The following is a 22,817-nucleotide window of genomic DNA, read 5'->3' as shown; positions in this document are numbered from 1 at the left end:
TGCTCAAAGTTTCTTTGAATGAGAGATATAAATAACATCTGTCTTGATAATACCTAATCAATAAAAAGTTTTGTTTTTTGAATTTTTTTATTTTCATCTAATAAATCCTAGTAAAAAAATTATGTTTGAGATAGGTAGCCTAGTCAGCATTTCACTATTTTTATTCACATTAATATAATTGAAATTAAAACTAACACTAACAAAGATTTATGGACAATCTTGCTTGGAGAATGTACCATCCTCTGCAGAATTTATCAGGTACCGCTTACAAAATTCAACTTTCCGGTCAGGATCATCTTTATTGATGGCGTGGACTAATACCAGAATATAACTTTTCCAGTGAACGAGCTTCAACATGCAATGGACGCTCGGTTTTGGGATTCCTGTCTCACGGGCTGTTTGCCGAATAGATTTTCCTGGATATCGGTGGAGACTTTCCAACAACTTTGCTTCTCTTGTGGAACTGGTGGACGACCGCGGTCTTCCAGAACGCCCTTTATGGACGTCTTGAACAGTTCCATTTGTTTGAAACTTATCTCTGATTCGAGTAATGGTGAGTTGCGTAGGTGGATCTGTGTGAAACTCCCTTCTAAACAGTCTTTGCACTTCAGCTACGTTCTCACACTTCCAGTATAACTTTAAGATAAATTCCTTTTCTCAAAGCTTAGTCTGCCATTACTTTAAATCAGTTGCAGCTGAAAGAAAAGAAAGTTTGAGTGAGTTATAATCATTGAAAGTATGTATGCATGTTTTTGGGACACCCTGCATAATACAATACAAGATACAGCCAAATCTTTGATGATAATAAAACATTAGTCCAAAGTGCTATTTGTTACTAATACAGGGTGTTCGGAAAGTCGTTGTGCACTTATATATTTATTAACAGACATGTTTCAATATAGAATACAGGAGGTAAATATGAATGAATTATAAACAATGTTGAATTGTTTGTTTGTTTTGGAATTTCGCACAAAGCTACTCGAGGGCTATCTGTGCTAGCCGTCCTTAATTTGGCAGTGTAAGACTAGAGGGAAGGCAGCTAGTCATCACCACCCACCGCCAACTCTTGGGCTACTCTTTTACCAACGAATAGTGGGATTGATCATAGCATTATACACCCCCACGGCTGGGAGGGCGAGCATGTTTAGCGCGACGCGGGCGCGAACTCGCGACCCTCGGATTACAAGTCGCACGCCTAACGCGCTTGGCCATGCCAGGCCTAACAATGTTGAAAGTGACCCCCGTTGACATCAATACAGGTCTGGGTCTTTCTTATTTTGTTTCTAAACACCGCTATCAGTTGCTGGCTTGAAATAATCTGAATAAAATATGATTACAAAACTGCACAGTGACTTTCCGAATATCCTGTAGTTTTGCTTCAAAGTGTCCTAATGGTTGACAGTTTGCTATTCCAACCGAAGGACACGTGACCTTCTTCCAAATTTTTAGTTGATATATTAAATTATTTTTCCTGATTCGTTGCCATATATTTCCATTTATTACTGAATAATTCGACCTACAACTTTCACACTATTAGTTTTTAGGGTTGGGTGTTTATTTGATGTTAAACAGTTAAAAGAAGGTGTTTCTTTTGTATAATTCAAAACTTCCTTGTTTGATCCCTGCTCTTGTTTCCCAACCTCTCTCATTTGTTGTTTTTTTCTTCCTTTTGTTACTTATTTATTTTATTGGGATAATGTACAGATAAGTGTCTTATTTGATTACAAGTAGAGGATCACACAGGTTTATTACAATGCTTAGTTTTAATCGCTTCACTGTTAAAGATTTGTTTATTGTGTCGTTGATGCGTGTATTATTAAGAACGTTTAAACACATCACAGATATAACAAAGTAACATTCCAAGTATTCTTCTAAAACAACGTGCAACCGCGATATTACATGCTTCTCAGCTTCTATTTCTGTAGCTTCAGGGTTCCACAATTTTCAACAGTTTTCCAAATAAACGTCTAAACTTACATTAGCGTGTTACTTCCTACTAAAGAGCGCATCAGCCAATTTCATATTTCCGAAAACTGCTGGGAACACATTAAACAATGTTTCTTTAAATTATCCCCAGTGTTCGAAAACTAGGTCTGATCAGAAAGTATTCTACCATTCTAGTGACCCCCCCCCCCATCAAATAAGAAGCATTAGTTTCCACCCATTTATTTTCAGGCATTTGATATATATAACATTGCCTTTCTAAGTCTTATAGAAACTCCAAGACATTAAAATCCAACTTATCGCCGAACTTCTCAACTGGCCCAGCATGACCAAGTGTGCTAAGGCGTTCGACTTGTTATACGAGGGTCGCGGGTTCGAATGCCGGTCGCACCAAACATGCTCGCGCTTTCAGCCGTGGAAGTGTTATAAAGTGACGGTCAATCCCACTATTCGTTGGTAAAAGAGTAGCCCAAGAGTTAGTGGTAAGTGGTGATGACTAGCTGTCTTCCACTGTTAAATTAAGCAGTTTATGACTTGAATATAACATTAGACTTTTCACTGGAATCAGTTCATAATTTTAATACAGCATTAGATTGTTTTTATTGGAATCAGTTCATAACTTGATTATAATGTTAATTTCTAAAAATTGAGACTAAAAAGATTCTCTGTAAGTGACATGGGCTAAGTCATATAGCCTAACATGACACGTAAACAAAAGTGCTCTTTAAACTAAACTTACAGACAAAAAGCTTTATTGTTTTTCTAACCTCCCAACTGGTGTACTTAAACTGATGGATATCGATTGTTAACATGAAAGTTTGTCCAATAATCTTTAATTTCTCGTAATTAAGTGTTTCATATATTAATATATATATTCTTTAAATGACGTGACACCATTTATCAGTATCTCTTCTGACACAAGAAAATTATACGAATCAGTCCATAGTTTATGTTCTTATACATTTATATAAAGGCATGTTTCTGAATAAGTTTTGTTCTATGAGATTATGAAACCCATTTTTAGTTTGTGAATAAGTTTTGTTCCATGAGATTATGAAACCCATTTTTAGTTTGTGAATAAGTTTTGTTCTATGAGATTATGAAACCCAATTTTAGTTTGTGAATAAGTTTTGTTCCATGAGATTATGAAACCCATTTTTAGTTTGTGAATAAGTTTTGTTCTATGAGATTATGAAACCCATTTTTAGTTTGTGAATAAGTTTTGTTCCATGAGATTATGAAACCCATTTTTAGTTTGTGAATAAGTTTTGTTCTATGAGATTATGAAACCCAATTTTAGTTTGTGAATAAGTTTTGTTCCATGAGATTATGAAACCCATTTTTAGTTTGTGAATAAGTTTTGTTCTATGAGATTATGAAACCCAATTTTAGTTTTTGAATAAGTTTTGTTCCATAAGATTATGAAACTCATTTTTAGTTTGTGAATAAATTTTGTTCCATAAGATTATGAAACTCATTTTTAGTTTGTGAATAAGTTTTTTATATGAGATTATGAAACCCATTTTTAGTTTGTGAATAAGTTTTGTTCTATGAAATTATAAAACCCATTTTTAGGAACTGTAGAAACCTTTTAGTTACGTTTTGTTATTTTTCAAATCAATGAACTAATTTTTGCTTGTAAAAAGATTTGTTAATGCTAATACAATGGGGTGGCGCTTTGGGCATCCTATTTAAATCTGATATATTTGATTCATACAAGTTCCTATCACTGTATAAGGTTTCAAAACATTTCGAAGGAAGACAAGCATTAGCGTTCTCCATGTAACTGAAAAATAAAATTGGGAAATCACCAAAGGTTCGAAACCATACTTTAACCGAATGAGGAACAAAGCTCTCATCCGAAAAGGGTAGTCACGGTTACAGAAGAGAAACCTTCCAACCCACAACAGACACTGAGATGAAACTGGACCATTAACAATATAACGAAGACAGATACAAGGTTGTCAAAGACTCAAGCTTTTAGCCAAATTTCAAAACGAAGGACTGATTTATATAAGAAAGATGGCCAAAGAAGCTGAAATCGTAACAATCTCATTTGACCTCTGAACTGTTGCACCCCCGGCAATATTATGTTAAAAGAGTTTCTAGATGTTGGCTTAATATTAACAACAGTTGGAACAGAAGCTGGGTGTTGAGAAACATGTAATAAAGGACACCATGTTGAAATGAATCAACAATGAAGGTTTGTTTATAGTTAAGCACAAAGCTATACAATGGGCTATCTGTGCTCTGCCCACCACGGACATCGAAACCTGATTTCTGTCGTTTGAAATATGTAGATATTCCGCTGTGCCTCTGGGGGCAAATATGAAGGAAGTAGTTCCAAGGCCAGCAAGGTAGCTGGATTGTTATTCTTATAAAGTGTGGTTAGTCCTCAGCAATCATGCTGCTCGTACAGACGGAAAGATATTAGCCTATACAGTGGTTTGTGTATGTGACAATAAAATGACATGAAACCATGAAATCAATAATAACATTCAGTTACTCATAAGATTTAAGGTATACGTAAAAGTCACTTGGACAATTTTTTTATTAGAAATGATTTCTATAAACCGTTACAATTTTTCCATTGCTAGGGTTTATTTTGCAAAAGTAATCTTAGTAAAATATTTACCGAAGTAAAACAGTTTATTAAACTTCAGAATATTGATCTACTCTTTTCATAACTTCTTTATTCATTTATAAACTCCAAATATTTAGATTTTTTTGGAGAGTTTGATAACAATAAAACACATATTGCATATTTACTCACGAAATTACTTTGATTACGTACCATAAACAAATTGATTTTTAAGAAATGAGAACGACACTAAGTGAAGTAGTATTGTTGTTGGTTAGATGGCGCTACATTCGCTAAGAAAGTGCAAGAGTTATGGCTCGGCTTATCGGAAAAGCAATTTGTTAGTGGAAGGAACATCCAAGGTAAAACATTGTTTGTGGCTCCTGTAATTTATTCTAAGTCTAGGGATATCTTTATATATATAACACGTAACTTAAAACGTTTTAAGTTTCTTAGCACTTAATTCTATATAACGGTTGATCCAAAAGAGGAAACACTACACAGAAGGGTGATATAACATCTAAGATGGCTTCCGATTGCCTTAATAAACCTGAAAAATTAATAGGCTTAAATGTTCCTACCTTTACACTTAGAGGCAAAGATTCATTCTTTGCCGACGACAAATGTGTTACGGAAATATGAATGACTTTATCATATCGAGATGTTTAATATAATTGACCAATAAGTACATTCAGTATCAGAATCTGTTTATCTTTCCCACATCATTTTTCTTTCTATCTGAGATTTCATGAGAAATACACGTTACCTCATTTTTTGGCTAAACAAAACTGGTAAGGAATAACATTACGATGACATTCTGTATTTTCTTCGTGATGTATACTGAAACGATCTAACAGTAAGTAAAATGATTGTTCTCTATCTTGAGAGAACCACGAAGAACATTCAGTTTAAAGTGCATTAATAAAAAGTAAATATTATTTTCATAAAACCTCAGAGATTTTTTTACAGACTCGTTAATACTGAAAAGTCAAATTTAATTCTGAAATATGGCGCAATGACTATTAACAAGTATATCAAGAAAAGAAGCATATTTTAACTTTTGTGAACATAACTAAAAGCATTAGTTTCATTGTTTTTAGTTAAGCACAAAATTATACAATAGGCTATCTGTGTCGTGCTCAGCATGAGCTGTTAGCGTTGCAACTTAGCAGATCTTCTGCTGTGCCACAAGTGAGCGTTGATAATTCTACAACAATATGAAAGACTAATGCATCCCCAAGTTTTTATCCTACTGTTTAGTGACTTATTCTAATGCTTTGTGTGTGTATATGTGAACCAACGTCACATCGGGGTGACCCTTGCAAAGTTGAAAAAGTTTAAATAATACATTGAGCGAATAGTTTGCAAGCGCCTACATATTTATATACAAATATAAAAATATACTTTAAAAGATCGACTGACACTTTGGTGCTGTATCTATTACTGAAAAAGAAAGCTTTTACTTCAAAAAACGTAACCCTTTCACATATGGTTTCGAAATTAAACCTATTTCAGGTGAAGATGTTTTAAATAATATGCTTTAGAAAAGCTTATTTTCTATACTTCTTGGTTTTTCGGTGTCTCAGCCGTAAGTCTGAAGGCTTTACACGCTAAAAAATCGAGTTTTAATGTCTACGATTAACAGAACACAAATAGTTCGTCTTTATTTCTGCAGTAATTTAATAAAAACAAGGTATACTTCTTGTCTTTATTTCATGTCGTAAAGTTGAAATTGTTAATTTATTTTATGGTCAAGTCACTGAATTGGTTATCTTTTCTACATTCATTATCGGGAATCGAACAACAAATTATTCAATTGGTTATCTATGTTTTGTTCACTATCAGGAATCGAACAACAAATTTTAGCGCTGTAAGTCCATAAATTTTTACCAATGATCTAATGAAAGACATCAAGTTGAGATTTACTGATATAGGCCCGGCATGGCCAAGTGGTTAAGGCACTCGACTCGTAATCCGAGGTCACGAGTTTGAATTCCCGTCACACCAAACGTGTTAACCCTTTCAGCCGTGAGGGGGTGATAATGTAACGGTCAATCCTACTATTCGTTTATAAAAGAGTTGGCGATGGGTGGTGATGACTAGCTGCCTTCCCTCTAGTCTTAGATTACAAAATTAGGGACGGCTAGCGCAGATAGCCCTCGTGCAGCTTTGCACGAGATTCTAAAACAAAGAAACAATCTAGTGATACATTAGTTATTCATTATCCGACATCCATTAGCGACGTTAGAAACATTGGTTTACTTGTACTTCAGAATTATTCTATAGATTAATTCTAAGTTTACGTTTTTAAAAAAAACGGTTTTTCATATGTTTGTTTACATTACAGCACATAATGTCGTGAGACTAAAAATTAATTACAGTTCCTATCTTATTTCTTCGTGAGCATTTGTTTGCTTTAGAGCAAATCTACATTGGACTACGTGCTATGTCCATTAAGAGGAATCGAACCACGGATTTAACGTTGTAAGTCCGTACACTTGCCGCTGTCACGCCGGGAGATATTGTATTTATGATGCACGTAATAATAGAAATAATATAAGACAATTCATAGATATGGAATAATATCAGTTGGTTGAAGTGTTAGAATTAATTTTACGAATAAAATAATTGTCCACCATACTTAACATACATGTCCCTGATAAAGTAATACATATATATATTTTAAATTTCGGTTTCTTATGAAACGTCTGCATATTTTAAAGAAAAGCTGGACATTTCAGCGAGCTACCTTATTCACGTGCAATTCCATTTGCCATGTTTAATTCTGTTGGTTTTCGTTGTTGTGGAGCAGGCCCTGGCATGGCCAGGTGGGTTAAGGCGTGCGACTCGTAATCTGAGGGTGGCGGGTTCGCATCACCGTGGCGCCAAACATGCTCGCCCTTTCGGCCGTGGGGGCGTTATAGTGTGACGGTCAATTCCGCTATTCGTTGGTAAAAGAGTAGCTCAAGAGTTGGCGGTGGGTGGTGATGACTAGTTGCCTTCCCTCTAGTTTTACACTGCTAAATTAGGGATGGCTAGCGCAGATAGCCCTTGTGTAGCTTTGCACGAAATAAAAAAAAAATTGTTATGGAGCCCTTAATAAATTTATAACTTCTGGTTTCAAAACATTGAGTGAAGAAGTAAACGGTCTGTTGAACTGCATAAATATTTACAGCACTAAAGACAATATTGAAGTAACCATAAGGAAGATAAACTATGGATAATATTGAGTTGTGTGTAAGGAAGATAAGCTAAGAATGATATTCAGGTGTCTATAAATAAGATAAACCAAAGATAATATCCACGTGTTTGTTTTGTGATGAAGGGTAATCCAGGCTACAATTTAAGGTCATAGTCCATTTCCATTTGAACCAATATAATATAATGTTTGATGCCCACTTCCAATTTTACCACCAATCCATAAAATAAAAGTACATAAAGATAACTGTGTGTGAAGAGACTGCATATGTACTGTTCGAAGATTAGGAATAAGAAACCAGCAATAAATGTAAACAGTTGTTGATTTAAAAAAAACGAAAAAAAACATAAGAATCGAATAAATCCAGTACACTATATCAACATTTCTCTCCTGCAAACATCAAGTAGTGTAATCCGTTAAAGACAGTTCCAATGTTCCTTGACATCGAGAGTGATTTTGAAAGTTTGTTTCAGATGTTTGTGCAAGGTTAAAAAAGGGCTTTTTCACCAAAGCCATTTTTAATTTTGAACTGATAAACTAGAAGGAAAACAGATAGTCGCCAGCATTCACCGCCAACCGTTATGCTGCTCTAATCATATAGTGAGATTTGACCATCACTCTTGTAACTCATTCATGGCTCCAAAATGTAGAGTGCCCTTTCTGCGGCAACGGAATTCGAATCCTACACTTTACTATTCGTAAATCAGTATGTTAACCACTAGGTCACACCCGGGTCAGTTTTGGAGGGATTTGTGAATCTGAAAAATAGAAGGTAACATTTGAGGATATTCTATATGAATATGAGGTTGAATAGAAGAAAAGATTTACTTCATTTTGTATAAGAACTCCTGGAGATATATCTAATGCCTCAAATATCGTTTATATCCCAGTAAGACGATTTCATCTAGATAGTTTTCAAGCATACTTTAGAATGAACAACGATATTATGACTGGTATTTACCGTCTTAAGTGATGTTGACCAAATCATAAATTATCAATCTTACGGAAAAGAGTGCATGATATAATCAAATTCCAAAAAGAACATCTTAAAATATGAAAGTCTAAAGTGCTTCTTTCCAGATGAAAATGATGGGAGGCATCCAACGTATAACAAAGAATGTTCCCAAACAATTCATCACCCAACAAAATTGTCAGTTATTTTTACGTGATGATGGTTCAAGAAGGAATTTTATTCTGCGCTGGGAAACGTTTCCCAACAGTTTATGGCGGCCATTATTAAACGAGATCATTTGATTTTATCTCCAATGTTTTACAACGTAATCTTGATAAGTTTTACCTGACTGACCTTCTTCAGAAAAGTCAAATAATTTGTGAATGCGTACTTTGGTCGCTAATATTTCACTCTGGATGATTCTGATAACTTAAGGCTGTCTAGATGGCGCTGGGCCCTGCGGTTAGAGGTCCACCTGCTGATATCTCACTGCTCGAGCTTCGCTTCAATCATAATTTTGTTTGAGACCTACTCATTAGAGGAAAAGGAACCAAGAAGAGTTGGCAATTTTCCATTAGTTTCTAGCGTGGAGCCTGTCGTTATTATCACCCTAACAAGATGGTGGGGTCGAAAAGTACACAGAAACTATCAAACAAAAATGAAACAGACGTTTACCTTGACTTTGTAGTTCACCTACGTTTCTTCGGTTTTATAAAATACTCGTAAAGGTGAACTTGCATTGGATAAGATGTTAATAAATCAACCCTGTGTTCGAACCCAAGACCGCCCTATCAAAGCAATACGTCTCTCTTTTTTTTTTTACAGACAGTACAAGTTCTATATGTTAAAATTTTCTGCTTAACATTGTAACGTTCCCATGACCTTAAAGAATCATTTAGCTACTCTATTTTACTCTATTCTGCTTACAGAAAATTAGTTACTTTAAATTCGAAAAAGGAATTTTTGACTAACTAACGTTATAAATAATATAATCATTTTTATCGTACAATATACTTCGAAAAAAAAATTCCCTTAAGATTCTCCAACGTATTCAAACTTCAAAGATAAGATCGACTCGTTTTTTGTTACCATTTTTATGCTTCCTCACAAGAGAAAAAAAAAGAGTTATAGAAATGTCTCAACTTGAAAGTACATAACTTTTAGTTTGTATAAACTTGTTAATACAGATTTTTAAAACTAACTAGTGTTTTGACGAGTATGCCAGCATTTGCTTAATTTTTTCATAAATCACCGCAAACCTGTGTGATACTAAATGTTTGTTAAATTAGTGTAGTGTCAATTAGAAGTGCACAACATCCGTTTATTGTTTCTAAACTTTTCATTTATATGTGTAATATTACTTTAAGGGCAAAATGTCACTTTTATCCAGCTTTAACTGTTAATTTTGATAAAACGTTTCACTATAAGTTTAAGACAATAGTTGTATATTTCATTATACTTTAACTCGGCATCTTCAAAGTGGTTTAGGTGACAATTCAATCTATAAAATTAATCAATAGAGGTTATTGTTGTTTAGAGCTTATAGAGCACCTTTATTTTACAGTGTAAGATAACAGCATCTTAGACTGTACTTATATTAAATCAGATACTCTATTCTACACGCTATTAAGTCTTGTTATATGCAATATTGAGCTCTTTAGGCCTTTTAGCAACACCTTTCTGAAGGAACTTAATATAATGCTAATTAACAGTGACGGAGTTAAGGTTGTGTAGGCTCAGGGGCTAATCATTTTTTTTTTGCCCTACATCCCTTGTAATATTACTTAGAATAAAATTATCAATGGGCCCTGGAGCTGAGTCCCCTCTAGCCCCTATCTAAAAACTTGGTTAACTTATAGCCTACTTATAATCACGATTAATTATATGTTATTTTAATATTAACACTTCTAAGCCTAATTAACGAATTAGGCTTAGAATTAACATCGTTTTTATACTGTTTACGTCTCTTTTCTTGTTTTTCAATGGTAAGTACTTTGGTTTACATTTTTCTATCTTAATTCAATTTAAGATTGAGAAATAAACATAAAATACTCAGACGATTTAATTTCTCTTCATCGCGCTCGCGAATTATTTTAATTTTAGTTATTTACCGATTTACTTAATTAGCCAAATAAGTAAAATTATTTGACCTCGTTTAATAGAAAATCGGGAATTTAAAACAAAGTTTTTGAAGTATCTGCATGTCCGATACTTATTAGCCTTCGAGGGCGTTTACACTCAAATTTTGCTTTTTTTTTTTTCGAAATTGGCGTAGTCCTTGTGGTGGCAGCTTAATATACATATATATTTATATTTTGCTACGATACTCCGGTTTCACACTATGTATTTCAAACTTGACAAATACTATAATCCATATAATGTTCTGATTACCATTTAACTCCAACAGGACGCCACGTTAATGGTTTTATATAGATTTTTAACTCTTATTCTGTTGCATTGTTTATCTGTTTGTAGCAGTTAAGCACAAAGCTGCGCAATGGGCTATACATGCTGTGCCCACTACGAGTATCGAAACCCGGTTTTTGGCATTACAAACCTTCAGACTTCTCACTGAACCACTAGGGGGCACTACTAGTTCATATTTATAACATTTAAAGGAAGATAATATGGATGATATAGTAACACGCTTGATACTTGAGTGACCATTAAAACCTTGTTGCATCATGGGAAATTTAAGGAGTTATTGCATTTGAGAAGTAGCAAAATACTTCATAAAATTTGTGTTTAGTAATAATTACTTACTAGTCTTCTGGAAAACAGGAGAAAAGGAGTTATCATTGGATACAACGCAGAATCACACATATGTAGATGACGGTAGGCAAAATAAGAAGCATTGTGTCTTTAAAATTATAATAATTTGAAAGGAACGGAAATGAAAATGGTCAAATAACAAGCACATGATGGTCCATTGTTGTGTTTAGTAATATGTTGGACACTAGTACTCTAAGTAGCAACAGTTTCTGGATCTACAAAACTCCAGATAGACTTTTGAGAAAAATAATGAGTTATTTTCTAATAGAATTGACCTATTTAATATAGGGCTTCCAATGTGCAGAAATTTCTCATCACATAATTTTCTAATATCACGTAAATGAAAGAAACTCCTTCTGCAAGCTTCTGAGGATTAAAACAAGATAAACATAGTACAATTTCGTTACATTCTATTTAAGCTGTAAGGAATATGATGAGGGTTAGCATTCTATTTTAAGTTAATAATTTGAAAGCAATATTCAGAAAACATTGTGGTAAATAACTGTACCAGTTATGTACTGGTTCTATTATATTCTCGTGTGGCCATGTTTTTCTTTCTATGAAATTATTATTAATCTAGTTCTACCTTTAGATCCACGCGCTGCAATGTACAATCTTGAAAACTGTTTTTGTATTGGAAACTAGAAATTGGCAACACCAAATAACTGGCTACACATGTATAATTATTAAAAAAAAAACGTTTTATCCATGTATCACAACAGTGTTACTACAATGTTACTACAATATATACTTGAATCCGTTATTACCTGCTTTAATTTTTTTTATAAGAATTTTGGGTGTATTATGTTCAAACTTCAATCATATATTGAACATTAGCCTAGAAATTTAAATGTATATAATCATCGAAACAGTTCATCAGCTTCGTACTCTCATATTTTATGGATGTGAAAGTATGTGTTAAAAACCCACGTGAAGTGTATTGTTTACTAAACGTTAATTTGTTTTAAAGTGTTAGTAAATGTAACATGTTGGGTTCTCACTGAAAACAAATTCATATCTCTATTACGCTTCAAATATTTTATCAAGATTTTAGGCCCCGGCATGACCAAATGGTTAAGGCGCTCGAATTGTAGTTTGAGGGTCGCGGGTTCCGTGCAGGTGTTATAATGTGACAGGCAATCCCACTATTCGTTGATAAAAGAGTAGCCAAAGTAGCGCAGATAGTCCTCGTGTAGCTTTGCGCGAAATTCAAAACAAACCCAAGAGTTGGCGGTGGGTGGTGATGACAAGCTGCCTTCCCTCTCGTCTTACACTGCTAATTTAGGGATGGCTAAGGGAGATAGCTCTCGTGTAGCTTTGTGCGAAATTCAAAAACAAATTAAGCTTTGCTAATGAGACAGTTATTATACTGTTGGGAAAAAATAAGAAAACATGAATTCGAAATACACACAGTCAGAGTAGCGAACAGTCTGGTCTGTTTTGTTAAATATTAGGAAGTCTCCAGATTTACAACGCTAAAAATCAGGCGGACATCATCTTAAAGTTAAATATGGCTTTGCTACAAAAAACAACACACTTTGGTGAATACGATCATAAATATTTATTTTCAACTCATAATGACGCACGAGATCTTGTTACTTAAATACTAGAAATCATTACGTGTGTGTTAATATTGGCTAACGAGTGTACAACTTTTGATTGTGGTCCTTAACGTTTTATTTTTAGTCCAAGTTTCACGAGATACGAACATTTCCGAAGTGTTCAGTTTTAATGAACGATTCGTAAAATTTAGTAACATTTTGTTCCATTGTTTATGGACTCTTCGAATGGTAATGGTGTGTCCCATTGTTTATGGACTCTTCGTATGGTAATGGTGTGTCCCATTGTTTATGGACTCTTCGTATGGTAATGGTGTGTCCCATTGTTTATGGACTCTTCGTATGGTAATGGTGTGTCCCATTGTTTATGGACTCTTCGTATGGTAATGGTGTGTCCCATTGTTTATGGACCCTTCGTATGGTAATGGTGTGTCCCATTGTTTATGGACTCTTCATATGGTAATGGTGTGTCCCATTGTTTATGGATTCTTCGTATGGTAATGGTGTGTCCCATTGTTTATGGACTCTTTGTATGGTAATGGTGTGTCCCATTGTTTATGGAGTCTTCGTATGGTAATGGTGTGTCCCATTGTTTATGGACCCTTCGTATGGTAATGGTGTGTCCCATTGTTTATGGACTCTTCGTATGGTAATGGTGTGTCCCATTGTTTATGGACCATTCGTATGGTAATGGTGTGTCCCATTGTTTATGGACCCTTCGTATGGTAATGGTGTGTCCCATTGTTTATGGACCCTTCGTATGGTAATGGTGTGTCCCATTGTTTATGGACTCTTCGTATGGTAATGGTGTGTCCCATTGTTTATGGACCCTTCGTATGGTAATGGTGTGTCCCATTGTTTATGGACTCTTCGTATGGTAATGGTGTGTCCCATTGTTTATGGACTCTTCGTATGGTAATGGTGTGTCCCATTGTTTATGGACTCTTCGTATGGTAATGGTGTGTCCCATTGTTTATGGACTCTTCATATGGTAATGGTGTGTCCCATTGTTTATGGACTCTTCGTATGGTAATGGTGTGTCAGTTCTTGGTTTACGATGTTTTTTGGTTATTGTTTTTGCTGAACTTTTTTTATGGTTAATTATTCTGTTGCAATTTTCGAAAATTCAAGTAAATTCGATTTATGAACAACATGCAAAAATAAAGTAAAAACACACAAAAAAACATGACGAAAGTAAGTTATTTGCAATCCTGTCATGTCGTTGGCTAGAAATAAATCTTCTGACAGTGAAGTGAAACTGGAGATAATTTGGAACTACGACAGGGTTGTTAACAACATCGGATAAGATGTTTCTCTATGATAATATACATCCATTTATCTACTCCGTGGTAATTTAGTTCTATATTTATTTGAGAATTAAAGCAAATTCGACAGCCAATCTCATTATATGTAGACAAAATCTAAAGAAAATTAGAAAGGTTTTATCATTAGGTACCTCATCAGTTTATATGTTTCGAATACTAATTATGTTTAATTAGCTATTAGTTGGTTCGGCATGTCTAGTACTTGCATTATAAGGGTAAAAGTAACTATTTTTTGGGGTTTCACTGCTGTAGATATAAACATTTCCAGCATGGACCCTAATATCAGATATCGTGTTCTCCGTTATTAAAATTGTAGTCTAGAACGCATTGGATCGCTGTGTCGAAACGAAAAGCTCAATTGATACATGACACCGAACTGCCCCGTGTTCTGTCTGTGTTTGTACAGCACCGGATCTGGTGTGTTTTCTGCTGATCCGTTTTGATCAGAACGGAAGTAGTTTTTAATTTGAGGATAGGATCAAATAACAGCATCTCTCCCTAAATGAAAAGTGCCATTGTCAACGTTCCTATGTTTTTTTTTCTAAAATATGGACGTATTAAAAACGAAAGTCAGCACATGGCAGAAAGGGAGGCTTATTAGTTTTGGCAGGCTTCAAGTAATCATGCTATCTTTAATTTTGTTTAATAAATGTCGTGTAATTGAGAAAAAAACAACAACAAGTAGTTCAGGAAGAAGAAAGTCACAGGTTTATTTCCTATCATTTCCTGACCAACCGTGATGATAAACAAAGCACTAAACCTTGCGGCGTCAGTAATTGAGCTAGCCCAGCCTGATGACTTCTGACCCTTTAATTAGGAACATACTGGAAGAAGAGACGGCTAGTAATATCCTTCGGTGGGTAAGAACAGTCGTGAAGGCGACAAGCTGGCGACGACCGTTTTGTAGGGCTGGGCTTCGTGTAAAAATTTCTGAAACGTTTAGGTTTTAAAAAGTAGAAAATATTTCGTAAATGTAATTTTCTTATTTCCTGGAAGTTGAAATGCCACCGTGTTATAGTTCCATCACGCTTTACTACTTGAAACTCCTGCGAGTTAAAGAGACAAGACTAGTTTGAGGACTCATTATTAGTTGGAAGTCCTGAAAGTTCAGGAGACAGGAATAGCTCCAACACGCTTTATTAGCTGGAAGTCCTACAACTTAATGGGATAGCTCTAGTTCAAACACGTTTCATTAGTTAAAGTCCATCAGATTAAGTAGATAAGTCTAGTTCAAGCACGTTATTTTAGCTGGACGTCCCTCAAGTTAAGGGGACAGCTCTAGTTCAAACACGTTTCATTAGTTGAAAGTCCCTCAGATTAAGTGGATAAGTCTAGTTCAAACAAGTTTTATAAGCTGGAAGTCCCTCAAGTTAATGGGATAGCACTAGTTCAAACACGTTTCGTTAGTTGAAAGTCCCTCAGATTAACGGGATAAGTCTAGTTCAAGCACGTTATGTTAGCTGGTATAGGAATGAAACATGACTGATGTTTAAGTATACATGTAATTTGTAGCTGTTTTTTAAAGCACTAGGAATTTCATATTTTAACATCAAACTGATTTATATTATCAGTTCTAAGAACGATAATAAGAATTAAGTTTACACAATAAAAACGTAGAAACTCCAGTATTTCTTATGAAAAACGTAGAAACTCCTGTGTTAAGTGAAGCCGGTAACCCTGTTAAACATTAATTTGAAAGCTTTGTGGGTTTTTTTTTTTACTTTGCTATTATTTTGTGCCCACAATTACTAATAGGTTCATAAATCATCAAAGTATGTTGTATTCTATGTGGAACCTCAAAACGAAGTTACATAAAGATATAACTAGTAAATATATTTGAAAACAGAACTATTAAAACTGCTTTGAAATATTTTTTGTTCACCTTTGAATTACTAAACTCTGTAGTGAAAGGTGGTTATTTTTAATTAATCAGTCATAAAAATTACTAGAATAATTATTTCACTATCTGTAATTTGTTTCGAATTTCGCGCAAATCTACACGAGGGCTATCTGCGCTAGCCGTTCCGAATTTAGTGGTGTAAGACTAGAGTGAAGGCAGCTAGTCAAACTCTTGGCCTACTCTTTTACCAACGAATAGTGGAATTCACCGTCACATTATAACACCCCTACGATCGAAAGAGAAGCACGTTTGGTGCGATGGGGATTCGAATTCGCGACCTTCAGATTACGAGTCCAACGCTTCAGCCCACCTGGTCATGCCGGGCCCCCTATCGTTAGAAGTTATTACTCCTAGATTCATCAGTCATGTCTTTTTTATTTAATAAACAGTCTTTAATGCAATGTAAAATCTGAAATCCTATGATGAATCCATTCAAATACAGACTGAAAGTTCTAAAGTTTGGCCACTTTTGAAATGTCAAAGTTCAAGAAGTTCAATGCGTAAGTTCAAGATTTAAAACGTCGTTCGCTCTAGTAATAAACGTAAAATCAACTCAAATGGTGAAAGTGCTGTTAAAAATGTCTTTCTTTATTTCTATTACGTCGCAAACATATACACTGGCGCAGAGTAGTTTAGAATACACTGTGGCAACGCAGGAGAAACCCCGGTTTCTTAGTTGCGATTTACTTAACAAATTGTCAGTTAGTGCTGTTGTTTTTTGTTTTTTTTTAATAGCAATTCATTCATTTTTATTAGAGTGCTCGACTCGTAACTTGAGGGTCGCGGGTTCGAATCCCTTTTACACCAAGCATGTCTGCCCTTTCAGCTGTGGGGGCTTAACATTTGATGGTCAATCCTACTGTTGTTGGTAAATTAGGGACGGCTAGCGCAGATAGCCCTCGTGTAGCTTTGCGCGAAATTAAAAACAAAAAAACAAACATTCTTGTTAAGAACTTCAAGGTGAAGAACATTCACAATGTTTTTAAAATGACTCGAACATTTACAATGATATTGTGCAAATATGAGTAGCCTTTCATAAAAAGCTAAACTATTTTCTGATACAACTGTATTTCAAGTTTAAATTTCACCCTATGTAGAAAACAGAAACTTTCTTAAGTATTAGATAAATTTATAAAGAGCTCTCTGTGTTTGGAACTAGGCACAAAGCTTCAAAATGGGCTGTCTTCGCTCTGCTCGCCACGGTATCGAAACCCGGTTTCTAACAGTATGACTTCGTAGACATACCGCTGTGCCATTGAGGTTTAATAAGGAGCTAACTCAGGTAGTCCTCGAGCAGTTTAGCGCAAAATGAACAGAAATAAAACAAAACAAAAATGATAATATTATGTTTGCCCCAGAAGAAGAAAGGTCCACCTCTAGAAAGCGCTCGAGATATAGGGTTTCTATTTCCTTTTACTAGTTGTGGATAATGTTGTACCAAGTTTATAATGCAACGTGTAAGAAAAATCTTGAATCAAATTCTGATACAATAAATCATTCATGTTCAAATGTTTGTGGTTATCAAAATCCATTTCACGTAAGATTTTACTTTTGTCACACAAAAACTTTAATATCAAACAACCCAAACATGTCAGCATTTAGGAGTACTTCTACACTTATCATCATGGTATTATTATTAATAAAGGTAGTTCCCCCCCCCCCCCCAAAGAAATACATTAAAATTACACCACTTATTACGTATGGGGGATAAAGAAAATTTTATTAATGATTTAGTGTTAAACATTCTATTGTTAGACTTTAAAACAATACATTATTACTTTAATTTTAATTTTTCTTTAAAACAGTACATTATTACTTTAATTTTAATTTTTCTTTAAAACAATACATTATTACTTTAATTTTAATTTTTCTTTAAAACTGTACATTATTACTTTAATTTTAATTTTTCTTTAAAACTATACATTATTACTTTAATTTTAATTTTTCTTTAAAACTGTACATTATTACTTTAATTTTAATTTTTCTTAATATTTTACATTATAATGTTTAATAAACGTTTAATTATTCATTGAAACCTATATATATTACTTTAATATTAATTTGTCTTTATAACAATACTGTATTACCTTAATTTTAATTGTTATTTAGAACTTGTTTTGTTACTTTAATTTTAATTAGTTTGTTAAACTGTAATTTTACTTTAGTTTTTCTTTAAAAAATACATGTATTACTTTAATTATATAATTTTTCTAGTGTAAAAATACCTGCACGTTAATTTTAATTTTTCTTTTGTTTTAGTACATTATTACTTTAATTTTAATTTTTCTTTAAAACAATACATTATTATAATTAATTTTAATTTTGTCTTTAAAATTGGTCAATACATTATTACTTTAATTTAATTTTTATATAAAACTGTGTACATTATTACTTTAATTTTTCTTTAAAACAATACATTATTACTTTAATTTTAATTTTTCTTAATATTTTGCATATAATGTTTTATAAACGTTTCTCAATTATGGTATTAATGCCTACATATAGTCTGGCGTATATAATTTGTCTAGTATATTGCACTGTAATACCTATACCTAGTTTGTTATATAGAACTTGTTTTATGTAATAATACCTGTACGGAGTTTGTTATATAGAATTTATTTTAGTGTAATAATACCTGTATGGAGTTTGTTATATAGAATTTGACAAGTATAATAATACCTGTACGTAATGTGTTATATAGAATTGGTCTAGTGTAATAATACCTGTACGTAGTTTGTTATATAGGATTTGCCTAGTGTAATAATACCTGCACGTAGTTTGTTATACAGAATTTGTTTTAGTGTAATAATACCTGTACGTAGTTTGTTATATAAAATTTGCCTAGTATAATAATACCTGTACGTAATGTGTTATATAGAATTGGTCTAGTGTGATAATACCTGTATGTAGTTTGTTATATAGAATTTGTTTTAGTGTAATAATACCTGTACGTAGTTTGTTATATAAAATTTGCCTAGTATAATAACGCCTGTACGTAATGTGTTATATAGAATTGGTCTAGTGTGGTAATACCTGTATGTAGTTTGTTATATAGAATTTGTTTTAGTGTAATAATACCTGGACATAATTTGTTATATAGGATGTGCCTAGTGTAATAATTCCTGTACGTAATGTGTTATATAGAATCTGTCTAGTGTAATAATACCTGTACGTAGCTTGTTATACAGAATTTGTTTTAGTATAACAATACCTGTACGTAGTTTGTTATATAGAATCTGTCTAGTGTAATAATAGCTATACATAATTTGTTATACAGAAGTTGTCTAGCATAATAATACCTGTATGTAGTTTGTTCTATAGAATTTGTTTTAGTAATTTGTAAGACACTTTTTTACACGTAGTCTATAGTCACCTTGTCTTGGATCTAAATTATCGTAGGTATTTCTTAACCATTTTGTAACAAGATATTATATTTTACTTCTATTGCTAAACATTCAGTAGTGAAATGTGTTCCGAATGTCTAATTCCTGATCAATATAAATATTAAATTATCATAATTAAAATTACTTTTGTCGTTACGCAGGGTCTTGTGTCGTTTTTATTTTTGTCATTTCATTTGAGTTTCTCTTTGTTTGCAATTTAATTATATTTTGTTTCCACGATTAATTAGTAAAATTAAATAATTAAACGATTCAATTACTGGCGATGAATCTTTTCTAAAAAAAAAAACAATCTATGCAAATGAATTACACTTACCTACTAAACACAATGGACGTTGATGGGTTAATGAATTTTCTGAGGTTTCTATGTAATGAACTACGTAATGTGTAAAAATTAACTCAGACTGTGTATTAATAATTACGGCAATTTGTTCGAAACAGCTATAATAAATACAAAGGTTGTTTTGATAGTTTTTAACATACCGTCATTTTGTAAGTGTAATTATGATTATGTAAGTTCAAAATCATACTTTTATAAAAAGAAGAAAATATACTTTGATGTGCATTAAATTTCAATGTGAAATATTGAAAAGAAATATAGTTTAGTTTTAAATATAATAAAAATCATATTCAGAGATCCACAGATTAAGTCATTCACTAAAACGTCTCTAGATGGCAATACCAGCGCGATTTAAAGTCACAGTTGTAATAAACGCTGTTATTGTCGTTGGTACATTGACGATACTTAATCAGATTTGGCGTGCTTAGGTTAAATGTTTGCTTTCTTCATAACCGACAATCAACTTATAACGCTCCCACAGCTGAACAGGCAAACGTATATGATACAACGGGGATTCGAACCCCCCAACCATCAGATTACGAGTCGAGCGTCTTTTTTTTTTTTTTTTTGAAGTTCGCGAGAAGCTACATGAGGGCTATCTGCGCTAGTCATCCCTAATTTTGCAGTGTAAGACTAGAGGGAAGGAAACTAGTCATCATCAGTCCACCGCCAACTCTTGGGCTACTCTTTTACCAACGAATAGTGGGATTAACCGTAAATTTATAACGCCTGATCAGCCGTGGGGGTGTTCGAAAACCCGCAACTCTCGGATTGCGAGTCGAGTGCCTTAACCAACTGGTCATGACAAACCGATACTAATATGAACTCAGAGTGTGGTTTATAAAATATGAATTAAGAAGTATGTTTAAGAAAACCACGACAAAGTTTTATATTTTCAATCAATCTATTAAAATATTATTTATGCTAATATTACATTATCGGTAGAAGTATTTAAAATCATGTGAAATTATTTGACAACAAGCTTTCGTTATAGCGGTAAAATTAGATCTCTTGTACTGCTAGTTAGTGTTTTACAGAAGTAAAAAAAAGTAATAACAGTTTACTGAAAAGTAAAAAACATTTATTTACACCCCCTCTTATTTCTCTTTATTTAAGATTATTAATTTGTCCAGTTCTTGTTACAAAATCATTGCGAACAGTTCCGAAAGAACAGCCCACGGTTCGCAGTGTTTCCTACGTAACATTCCAAACTATACTCCAAGCAGTTCTCGACAATATCCTGGACCTGCTCAATTTATCTCGAGTTTCAGAACCCAAATCTGCTCACAATTACAACGAAAGTGATTGTGTGACCTCGATCTATGAATTAATTTCACAATAAGTTGATCAGTTGGAAATAAAATTGTATACGAAATTGGGTCAAGTTGGTGAAAATATTTCGAGTTGTGTAGCTGATTTTTAGTGGCGGGCGCAGCGGTAAGTCTAAGGGCTTATGAAGCTAAAAAAAAAGTTGTAGTTTTATGTTTAACTGCAAACAAACAAACAAGACCTTTGGTATGATTTGACCTTTAACCTTCAGTTATCAAAAGCTAATTATTTTGTTCTTGGGGACATTTGTGGTTTGTGCCAAATTTGACCCAAGTTAAATGAAACGATTTCGAGCTATACTATCTATACGTACAGAGGAATGAAAACAGAAATCCACTGTCGGGGACTGGGGTGGGTAATTCCAGACCTCTGAAAAACAACTTCCATTACCCTCATATAAACCAGTAGAACAATAGTAATATCCTCAAGTTCTTACACTGAATTAATTAAACTCACCCTCTAGCCTGCACTTTGATTAATTAGCTACGTTTAGTAACTGATCTGAACTAATAGAAGTGCCTCACAACTTTAAAATGGGCCAACTAGTTTACGCGCTCCAACCTAAACACGTTTGTCGGACTTTACTTGGACTAGTACAGAACTCGCCTGGACTTCACGATGACGGTTTCATAACTTTCATTTTGAGCAATTAAAACACAAAGAATTATGGATATGTCAATAAACCCAATCCAGAAAAATAACTGACTAGTATTACAGGAACCATATCGAGATTGTCGGAGTGTAAGCATCACGTTTATCTTTCTAATTTCAGTTGATTCCTTCTTATAACTGCATATATATTTTGTCGTTAAACAACGCTTTATAAAACACACAGCAGTATTAATCGCTATGCAGTTTCAGCAAGGCTACTCTGGTGAAGAAACCATAAACACAGATTTCGAAGCTAGAATATTACTAGCATTGTAGTGGTAAAATAAGTAAACTCGTAATTTCTTTACGCGTATTATTTATCAACTTCACGAGTTAATGATTGCCACGACTTGAAGCTGTAACACAGCACGGCGTGTTTCATTTGATGAAGTAACGAAGCTAGACGCAAATCGACGAGACTACCTTGCCAGCTGAAAGTGTCGTGTCTAGTGTCAGTGATATTGTGGCGAGGAAGTGTAACAACAATAACAAAAGCTCTGTAAAACAGTATTGAGGTTTAATTACCTCGATTCGCAGTTCGAGCCAATATATATTAATCATTATTTTTGTATTGTTTTTCATTCAACGGTTATACAGTGAATGATTATGAGTCTCGTCTGTTAGGCCTACTTGTCTGAACGTAATTAATTAACGCGAGATTGTCTTTAAAAGAATTAATTACCTCTTCGAGCTGTACACTTCGGTTTTAGATAAAGATGATCGAAGTAAATATACAGATAATCAGTTTTCCTTCAGGCTTGATATTTAGGTAAGCCTTTCCAACCAATTATAATTACGATACGCAGGCCAAGAAAAAACAATCACAAGAGAAACAAAAAGAAAGTTACGTCAGAGTAATACCGG

General features: G+C 33.7%; 2 long non-coding RNA genes across 3 annotated transcripts in view; one reads left to right on the top strand and one right to left on the bottom strand.

Moving 5' to 3' along the window:
* Window positions 1-143: 143 nt before the first annotated feature.
* LOC143239481 (uncharacterized) overlaps window positions 144-22,817 on the bottom strand; it is a 34,949-nt gene continuing 12,275 nt past the window's right edge. Inside the window, exon 2 of the long non-coding RNA XR_013021212.1 lies at window positions 144-695. This is a non-coding gene — a long non-coding RNA (uncharacterized LOC143239481). The remainder of the gene's footprint in view (window positions 696-22,817) is intronic.
* LOC143239487 (uncharacterized) overlaps window positions 4,814-22,817 on the top strand; it is a 175,933-nt gene continuing 157,929 nt past the window's right edge. Inside the window, exon 1 of one of the 2 annotated variants that reach the window (XR_013021214.1) lies at window positions 4,814-4,887. This is a non-coding gene — a long non-coding RNA (uncharacterized LOC143239487). The remainder of the gene's footprint in view (window positions 4,888-22,817) is intronic. The other variant, XR_013021213.1, reaches the window with a different exon arrangement.

The sequence above is a fragment of the Tachypleus tridentatus genome, chromosome 2 (genome assembly GCF_004210375.1).
Source record: "Tachypleus tridentatus isolate NWPU-2018 chromosome 2, ASM421037v1, whole genome shotgun sequence".
In the NCBI taxonomy this organism is placed as follows: domain Eukaryota; kingdom Metazoa; phylum Arthropoda; class Merostomata; order Xiphosura; family Limulidae; genus Tachypleus; species Tachypleus tridentatus.
Note: the sequence above shows the minus strand (reverse complement) of the source record. Positions and strands in the feature narration are given on the sequence as shown.